General features: G+C 30.8%; 1 pseudogene; it reads left to right on the top strand.

Moving 5' to 3' along the window:
* The first annotated feature begins 2978 nt into the window (after positions 1 to 2978).
* On the top strand, positions 2979 to 5902 carry LOC117932003 (annotated as a pseudogene).
* The last annotated feature ends 3500 nt before the right edge of the window (positions 5903 to 9402 follow it).

The raw sequence follows: 9402 nt of genomic DNA, 5'->3' as shown, positions 1-9402 counted from the left end.
TTCAATCTTAGATTTAATAAAACCCTAATTGGTCAATAATAGGTTTGATTTGTAAATCACACAACAACCAATTTATTTGACTAACTTAGGAGAATGATAAAATCAAACCAAAATTTTCAAAACCTATATAAGATACACAAAACATATTAAAATCAAGAAAACAAACCCTAACTATAAAACCAAGCAAGTGTAGCAGGTGTAGAAAGAAAAACTTATTTCTCCCACTTAGAGAATTATTTTGATTTTCATAAGGTCCTAAGGCATAATTTATGAATTCTAGGTTAAGGGAAAAATATCAAAATTAATTAAAGAAATTACACACTAATTTAATTTTGCAAAACTATTTTGGGTGTCTAGAATAGTGCTGAAATTGGACCTATTGGAAAACTAATTTAAATCTCTTACTTGGAAAAATGTATTGAATACAACTAAAATTTTATTAACATGTTTAAGAAGTTAATAACATTATCCAAGGATAAAAATAATTTTAGGTTTCTAAGTGATTGGATTCCAATTTACAACTTTGAAGGTTTAATGAACTAACAAAAGTGGTAGTAGGGTACTAATTTTTGAAAACTTTAAATGTAGGGATTCACAAAATCCCTAATTAATTTGAAAGAATTCTTGAAGTTTCTTGTTTGATGTCCTATGGTAATCCAAAAAAATATATAGATAGGATACTATGGATAAAAAGGTTGGAATCACTAGTTATTTTTGTTTATTTTTTAAAGGAGATAACAACCATGCACAAAAGGGGTCAAATTATCAAAAATATACATAGTATCATCAATAGGGAAAAACAAAGGTATTCATAAAATAAAGCCTAAATAAATACCCAAAAGTATTATTTCATCAAAGTAAGAAAAGGAGAGCATCTTCAATGTGCCTAGATTATAACCCAAAAAGCCAAATTATTTAATTACGTGTCATTCAATCTCAGATTTAATAAAACCCTAATTGGTCAATAATAGGTTTGATTTCTAAATCATACAAAGACTAATTTATTTGACTAACTTAGGAGAATGATAAAATCAAACCAAAATTTTTAAAACCTATATAAGATACACAGAACATATTAAAATCAAGAAAACAAATCCTAACTATAAAACCAAGCAAGTATAGCAGGAGTAGAAAGAAAAACTTATTTTTCCCACTTAGAGAATTATTTTGATTGTCACAAGGTCCTAAGGCATAATTTATGAATTCTAGGTTAAGGGAAAAATATCAAAATTAATTCAAGAAATCACCAACTAATTTAATTTTGCAAAACTATTTTGGGTGTCTAGAATAGTGCTGAAATTGGACCTATTGGAAAACTAATTTAAATCTCTTACTTGGAGAAATGTATTGAATACAACTAAAATTTTCTTAATAAATTTAAGAAGTTAATAACATTATCCAAGAATAAAAATAATTTTAGGTTTCTAAGTGATTGGATTCCAATTTACAACTTTGAAGGTTCAATGGAACAAAAGTGGTAGTAGGGTACTGATTTTTGAAAACTTTAAATGTAGGGATTCACAAAATCCCTAATAAATTTCCATGAATTCATCTATGCTTCTTTCTTTAATCTCATGTGATCATGAATAAGCTCACCAAGGCAAGGAATGACTTTAGCATTTGGAGTTATGAATTTAACTCATGCATGAGAAAATCAATGGAAACCTTTACAATTATGCATACCAAATGAAGCATTGTAGCATGATTTTTGAAAATAGACTTCTCCACTTAATTGATCTCAGATGAATTTGAAATATGGACTTTGAGGATGAATTTTCATAAGAAAACAATGGAAGGCATTTTAAAAATCATAAAATACACAAATCACAAAAAATACAAACAAAGAATTCTATAAGATAGAAGCGTGTGTGTGAAAGCAAGTGATCAAATAAGCTGAATTGAACTTCAAAGTGAGCTCAACATAGACTAATTTGTGACTAAATGAGCATCTAAAAATGACCTAAAAAGGTGAGTTGAATGGTGAATTAAACAGAGTTGAATGATGAACTAAACTTACACTGAATTATATCCTAAGTGTAATTCAAAGTGAGGTGAAAGTGTGAATTGAATGTGAGCTGAATTGAACCTCAAATTGGGCCTAAAAATGGCTGAAAGTGTACCTGAATTGTAAGCTGAAAATGACCTTAATCGTGAGTTGAATTATGATCAGAATTACGTCCTAAAATGCGAGAAGATTGTGAGCTGAAAATGTCTTTGATTGTGAGTCTAAGAGTGAACCTAAACGTGAGCTGAATCATGAATTAAACTAGAGCTGGATTGTGATCTCAATTGTGGCCTAAATGAAAGTTAAATTGTGGTCTACAATACATATGAACTAAAATTGAAACTAAGGTGGTGCTGACTTTTTTTTTTTTTACTTAATTCTAAATAGAACTTAAAACCAAATAGCATTTAATAGTGTTAAATATTAGGTTGTTTTTTTTTTTTTGCAATATTTTATTTCTATTAAGCATTAAGAAGTAAAGAAAAATCAATATGTTAATTTTTCCATTTATAAAAAAATCAAATATTTTTGTTTTTTCTATTTAGTAAAAAATTTATAATAAGTCATAAAAAATAGAAAAACAAAGAATGTAAAGTTTAAAAGTAAATTGCTTTTAGCAAAAAGTTTAAAAAAAAAAAAAAAAAAAAAAAAAAAAAAAAAAAAAACACAAACATCTTATAAATTTGTCACTCCACATATTTTATTTGCAAGTCCTAAGACTCGTATGAATTAGGAATAAAAATGTCTGCTTTGTGTGGATGTAGCTTCACATATTTTACTTGCAATTTTAAGACTTTTTCTGAATTGTGAATAAAAATGTCTGGTGAGTCTTTATAATATGCTTTAATTTGTTTTCATATGCAATACTCTGTTTCAACTGCTTTCTTTTCTAAATAATCAAAATTTCACTGCCCAAATGTCTACAAAGAGGAGCTGAGCGGCATGCTATTCCATTTGCAGATATCAAAACACTATGGCAGAAGAGGTGAAACTTCTCAGAACATGGTCAAGTCCTTTTTCTCTGAGGATTGTTTGGGCTCTCAAAATCAAAGGCATAGAGTATGAAACCATATTTGAAGATCTCTCCAACAAGAGCCCTTCCCTTCTCCACTATAAATCATGTCCACAAAAAGGTTCCAGTTCTTATACACAATGGAAAACTAATAGCTGAATCGCTTGTCATTCTTGAATACATTGATGAGACATGGAAGGTGTAACGCCCAAGCATTTTCTTTTAAGGGTAATTTATGAAATTACTAATAATAATTAAATTAGTTAATTAATTAATTTAATAAAAATGAAGAGGGGTAAAAGTGTAATTTTACGAATAAATACCCTAGGTATAAATTAGAAATTTTATTCTTTCCGTTCTTTTCTGAATAGAGTTCCTGTTTGCAGAATTCCAAAGAACGTAAGGTTGGAGTCAGATTTCAGGGTTGAAGAACAGATCTCTATAGGTAAGATTCTAACCCCTAGTTTAATATTTTAGATTCATTGGTTAATTTCAAATACATTAGATATCTTTTGGAAAACCCAAATCTAGATTAGGGTTAGTTTATTTTATTTTTAATTCGTTTTAATATCAAAATAATAAAAAATTTAAGATTTTGATTTTATTATTGGAATTTGGGAGATCTTAAGTTTTATTAGATGAAAAAAAAAAAGAAAAAAAAAATTCCTTGGAAAGTTTCGATTTTAGGTTAGGGTTAATTTTATTAAAAAAAAAAAAGGGGCGTGTGCCAAATGGAAGGAAGCCTTTTATATATATATATATATATATATATATATATATATAATGAATCATGATGATGGCAATGGAAAAAAAAAAAACTTGCTTTTTGGTTTAGTGTACCCGAGACATGAGTGGCTTTTGAATTGGTTAATTAAAAAAAATAATAATAATATTTAGTTTTAGATTAATAAATAAGATAATAGTAATAATGGTCTTTTTTTGTAATAAATAGAATGAGAGATTTAGCAAAATATATATATATATATTATATATATAGAATTTTATAATGAAATAAAATTGTAATTTAATTAAATTAGTAATGTGTTATTAGAAACAAATTGAGAATTTATTAATTTTAATTAAATAAGGAATAGAGTAATTAAATTATTACTTTGTTAATCAGAAATATTAATCTTAACATTTAGAAATTTTTAGGATTATCAGATTTATATTTGAGGTAAATAGTAATAATGGTCTTTTTATTGTGTTAGGTGAGGAGTAGACTTTTTAGGGTTATTTTTCCTTCAAGGTCTTTGCATATTTTGAGGTAAGGGAAGTTAATACAGTATTTATAAAATTAAATTATTTTATATGTTATTTGAATTGTGGAAAAGAAAATGATATTTTGTTACCATGCATGGATCAAACTGTTTTGCACTAAATATTATGTTGGAATATTCTGTTTTATTTATGACACAAAATATGGAAATATTATGTTGTGTAAATTTGAATACTTGAACAAAAACATCACTCTAGTTTATTTGGCCCTTGTCAACGGGATATAATAGTTGACCTTTACATTTCATGGTGGGAATGTAATTGATTTGGACCCCAGCCTCTAGGGGTTTGGTTAGAGGTTACTAGTACTAGTAGTGTTTGGTTCCTTCCACCAGGAACAATTTGAGGCTAGCCACCCATTTGAAAAGTCCCACCTAATTGGTCATTTGATATTTGATGACCAAAGTAATGAAAATTGAATGGATTTGATTGAATCTTATGTGAAAATGTTTGAATTTGATATGAAAATGGTTGGTTGAATTTTAAATATGTAGTATTTTTGAAACTCTGATATTTGATGAGAGAAAAAAATGATATCTCCTATTTGAAATGAAAATATTTGATCCATGAACTGCATTAATATTCCTTATTGGGCTGTGAGCTCATTCCCAATTGTTGAAAATTTTTCAGGTACTCTTAGTTCAAGTGAGGAGTGATGGCTAGACTAAGGAATGGTCATCATTAGGATTTAACTTAGGATTTTATGTTGGATTTTGTTTAACTTTAGTTATGTTCATTTGGATCTTTTGGTATTTGGAAGCTATTTGGATATTGATCCTTTAAATTTTATGTTAGATCAAAGTTGAGTTTTGGAGATTTTGAAATTTGTTCTAGTACTTGAATTGTTTAAGTTTGCAAATATTTGGACAATGGATTTTGGATAGTGGATGTTTTAGTTTTGAAATTGAATTTGAGGATTTTAGATTTGTTCCGCTACTCTAAACAGGTACTTGGTAATTGGTAACTTCCGATTACAAGATAAGTGTTTGGGTCAGGTTACACTGTAAGCCTTCGGGTTTGAAGTGTGAAATGACCGTCACGCCCTTGGAGTGGGTCTTGGGGCGTGACAGAAGGAAACTCCCTTGTTGCCTGAAGACCCTTATGAGAGAGCCATGGCTCGCTTCTGGGCCAAATTTGGTGACGATAAGGTTGTTCTTGTTCCTTGGTTGAAACGAATTGAAAAGGCTTCGTATATAGTTTGATCAATATTCATTTTTTTGGTTTTGGATGTAGGTTGCGACATCAATCTTTGAGGGTGTCTTCCTCAAGGAAGGGAAGGGAAAGAGTAGGAGGAAGCGATGGTTGAAGCCATGGGGCACCTCCAGTTCTTGGAAGACGAGCTGAAGGGAAAGAGGTTCTTCAGCAGAGAGAGGATCGGGTTTGTTGATCCTGCGTTGGGATGGCTTGCTAACTTGATCAGCATATTTGAAAAGGTAGCTGGCCTGAAAATAGTGGATGAGGATAAATTTCCATTGTTGTCGGCGTGGATGAAAGAATTTGCAGATTCTCCCATAATTAAAGACAACCGGCCACCCCGAGACAAGATGATTGCCAAGTTCCATGCCCTTCATGATGCCACCATTGCAGCAGCAGTAGCATCTAAATGAACCGCCTCACCACGCCTACAACAACCATTTGGAGTTCATGAAATAGCATGAACAAGAATCAAATAATATTTGTCATGATTCACACCAGTACGTATCTGTCTGTAACTGAACTTGAATTTCTAATACAAAATACTTTCAGTATTGTGTTGAATTCGACATCCATTAGATCTAAGATTAAAACACCTCAAACAATTTGATATAACATCAATTTGACCTCTAAAAGTCAAAGTCCAATCAAACACAATAAAATATTCATAGGATGTAAGAAGAAAAAAATCACTGACCAATATCAATCAGTAAAGAGTGTTGGCCAACATACTTGATCACAAATTATAATTTTATATATTAAGGACTCGCTATCAATATCAATTATCCATTAGTAAGTAAAGAGTGCTTTGATACATATTATTATTATAATAAGTATCAACACGTACATATAAATCTATTTATAGTCTATTTTATTGGACTAAAATATCAGTAACAAGTATCAATATTGACTAAAACATTACAATTATAGGGTGTCTAATGGATGAGTTTCAGTATGCCTAACATTGAACTAATGAATAATTATTGTAAATTTGATTTATGTAAATGTTGATTAAATCTATTACAAGAAAAGTCAAAGTGCAAAACAAGCCCTTTCTCCAATAAGTGCCTAAACTCTCTTTTCCTTTTCCTTGATTATGTTTGGGGCTTAGTATAGTTTTGTCACTTAGTTTCATCCCTCTAGTTTTTTTTTTTAACCAACAATGCTCAATCCACCTTCATTGGACTCTGCAGTTGTAGTTTATATGGCGCATTACCATTTTGTTGTGTTAAGCAAAAGACCTCCTCTAAGGTGCGTTAAGTATCACAAGCAGTACTGTTGCATTTGATCATGGATGTTAACATGCTTATAGTCATGGAGGAGAATATCCATGAGACAAGCAATTGATATTGCCTCTGAAATGCAAGGTAAGTTAAAATTTGCTTTTTAACTTTTTTTTTTTTAAAAAAAAAATCTCTACAAGTGGGCAACCTTTCATTATAATATAATTAAATAAAAAATTTAAAACTAGTTTAATTTGAATATAAAGTTTTACATATTTTTCGATAATAAGTTTACTTAGCAATCATAAGGGACCAATGCAAATTAATGCAGAGGGCTAAAAGTTACATAAAAGGGGTCAATCCAAGGAGTTGTGCAATAAACTTGTACAACCTTCTACCATTATAGGGTGCTAGAGATAATGAGTTACAACTACATCTTACCCGTAATGCATGGTCAGTTCCTTTTCTATTGAAACCAATTCCTTAGGTAGTTACAAGTGATGGAAGACTTACTAGTTAAGATATATACCCTCTATTTGAAAAATACACAAATGAGATACAAAAGCTTTCTGCAATCTTTTTTCTTTCATCCTTACCTCTCATCTCCTTTGTATTTCTTTCTCTTCTTTCAACATGGTATCAGAGTTGGTTCTGTCTTAGCTATGGAAATGTCTTCCATGTCCACCATGAGACATCTCAAGAACCACCAATTTTGTCCCTGTTTCCTTTCCCCTCCCAATCTCATCCAAATTGGACAACAAGAATTTTCTAGTTTGGAGAAAACGTATATTGACAACGTTAAGAGGACACAACTTGTAGTCTTTCTCTATGATTCTCGAGTGTTGCCCTCAAAATTTCTATCTCAAGATCGATGATGAAACCAAACATCATATAAACCATGAGTTTCAAGACTAGGAACAACAAGATCAATTCATCATGTCTTGGATTCTTGCGTCCATATCTATGCTCTCCTCACACGCATGGTGAACTATGATACTTCATCCTAGGTATTGAAGACTTTTTATCTGTATTTTGCTACCCAAGTATGAGCCAAAGTAACCTAAACCAAGACTCAACTGCAAAATACTAAGAAAGGAGATCTACCTATAAATGACCACCTCCTCAAGGTTAGAAATATTGTTGATGCTCTTACCCTAGTTGGCCATAGCCTTTCTGTCAAAGACCATATAGATGTGTTCTTTGAAGACCTTCCTCAAGAATATAAAGCACTCTTTACAGAAATTAAAGCACTCTTTACTCAAGAAAGTCGTATTGAGAAAAAACATCAAGAGTTTAAAATTTTCATACCCTAGCTTAGTCAACTTAGCCACAACCAATGGTTCTTCACACTTTAACCAAAGATTTGGAAACACTAACTTAAGGATGAATCAGCCTGGTCTTTGTGGAGGAAATCAAAACGTATTTCAGTACTCAAGAAGATCTTATGAATTCTCTGGATAAACAAAGCTTCCATGGAAACTTCTCTCAATGAGGATGAAGGTGGCATGGTACAAGTTCTTGGGGAGGAAACAACAAACCTTAGTGTTAACTCTATGGGAGAATGGGTCATGTACTCATTCAATGCTACTACTAATTTGATCAATCCTTCACTAAACCCTCACAACTTCAAGGGTATCGTCCTCAAGGGAACATAACTCACCTTCCACAACAGTTCCCTCCCTAAGAATATCTTCTACATCCGCAGAGTCTACAACACAAGAAATATCATAAGCCACCAATTAATAACCAGACTCTAGAGCAACGAATCACCTGACATCTGACCTCAACAATCTAATCACTAAAACACAATTCTCCACATAAATATGAATCAACAAAAGTCTTAAATGATATCGTTTGCCTTCTGATGGATTTGCTCCATTTACTTAACCAATTACCTTTCAAATTTTTCTTTTATTCCACCACTTACACTACTTATTCCAAACATAATACTCTAGGAATTCTCCATATAAATACATTCTTGCTTCCTCATCTTGAGAACATGTGTTGAAAAATTTTGTAAGCATTGTTCTAGAGGCAACATCAGAGTAAAGAACATTTTCTAAATTTTGGTTTTCCCAATAAGAGACTACTTGCTTATTTGGAAAATGCAATTGTAAGTTGATAACTGCATGATATATTTCATTTAATTCAATTTCAAAAATCCTCCAAACAGCTTCTTATGCTGATACCCATCGAGCATATTGAAATTGTTGAATTTCATCAACTAAAATGTCATCATTACTATCAATTATATAAATCACAACTCCGTCATGCCCCTTATATATGTATTTGTAAAGATACTTAACTGCCTTAATGCTTGAACATACTTCCACATTAATATAACAATTATATCGTGTTAAAAGATATGGATTGTAAGGCACTACCCAATGATTATCTAATATTGCATGATGGATAGATACTTGTCGTTTATCATCTCTCCTATGATAAATTGGATAAGAGTCTTTACTTTGTATTGTTTTATTGGAAAAAGGGTGAGGATAATTGTTTTTTCATTTATCATCTTGAATGCATGGATTATTTTTCTTCAATGCTCCACAAGTACCATGCATCTTGTGTTTTACAACTTTTTCATGTAAAATTGGATATCTTATAGGATCTGGGATTTCAATACTCACAAATTTATCATATTAATCAACGTTCATAATTTTATATTCTGGTCTTAAATTTAT

Source organism: Vitis riparia, chromosome 15, assembly GCF_004353265.1.
Source record: "Vitis riparia cultivar Riparia Gloire de Montpellier isolate 1030 chromosome 15, EGFV_Vit.rip_1.0, whole genome shotgun sequence".
Classification (NCBI taxonomy): Eukaryota; Viridiplantae; Streptophyta; class Magnoliopsida; order Vitales; family Vitaceae; genus Vitis; species Vitis riparia.
The sequence above is the reverse complement of the archived record's forward strand: the minus strand, read 5'-3'. Positions and strand labels throughout refer to the sequence as shown.